The following is a 901-nucleotide window of genomic DNA, read 5'->3' as shown; positions in this document are numbered from 1 at the left end:
TGCAGTTTTCCTATTTTTCAGATGTGTGCTGTTCCAAGGGAAAAAATGTGCAAAAAACTCTTGGATTTAATTAGATTAGACAAAAACAGTTTTTAATTAATCTCGCTAATAGTAATCATTCACAGATATACTCTGATGATTTCACTTTCACCTTAAATGAAATTTTTTTCTTCGATACTGGGAATTCAAATTTGGGATTTACTGGATTTTGTGTAAGCAACAGCAGAAGTGTGGAATTCTATTCCGGAGGCAACGGTATCCTCTTCTCGAGAAAGACGAGCTTTTTAGTGTGTGGAAAATAGAAAGTTTGTGTAATTAAATGTGCCCTTGGACACATCATACAAAGAAAATGTGAGACATAAAATATGTGGATCAAAACCACTTGAACTTGCATTACTTATATATAATTCCTCAAGTATGGACCTTATGGTGCTCAACAAGTTTTGTGTGTTACTTGAGGATCGTGCAAAGGCATATTGGAACAGGTTGAAGTTTGCATACATTATGTTATTTTCCAGTTCAGTGATGCAGTGCTCAGGGATATAATGCCACTGGATTTTAACCAAAAAAAAAAAGATGGAAATTTTCAAAAGACATATATTCCAAGAAGCATTATTTTCAAATCTCTTTGTGGTGCAAACTTTTCCAGACAGACACCTTCAATTGTTAGACATAGATATTTTAACTACCAAGGACAAAAGACCAAAGTTGAAAAAAAGGGAGATTGTGATTACAAATCAAATCAAATCAAAAACCCATGTGACATGGATTTTGTGTACCACTGGCATTCCTTTGAAGCTGATGTAAGAAGGGAATTGGATGCTGTTAGCAGTGTGTGTGTTCTTTTAAGACAGTTTTTAAAAGTCCAGTTAATCTCAAAGAATAAAGTATATGAAATTGT

At 33.7% G+C, this 901-nt stretch overlaps 1 protein-coding gene across 1 annotated transcript in view; it reads left to right on the top strand.

Moving 5' to 3' along the window:
• The window catches only part of LOC105348558 (YTH domain-containing family protein 3), a 4,709-nt gene extending 3,808 nt beyond the window's left edge, over positions 1-901 (top strand). The window contains exon 5 of the mRNA XM_034461616.2: positions 22-901. The gene's annotated coding sequence lies outside the window, so the exon portion shown is untranslated. The remainder of the gene's footprint in view (positions 1-21) is intronic.

This window comes from Magallana gigas, chromosome 5 (assembly GCF_963853765.1).
Source record: "Magallana gigas chromosome 5, xbMagGiga1.1, whole genome shotgun sequence".
Lineage (NCBI taxonomy): Eukaryota > Metazoa > Mollusca > Bivalvia > Ostreida > Ostreidae > Magallana > Magallana gigas.
Note: the sequence above shows the minus strand (reverse complement) of the source record. Positions and strands in the feature narration are given on the sequence as shown.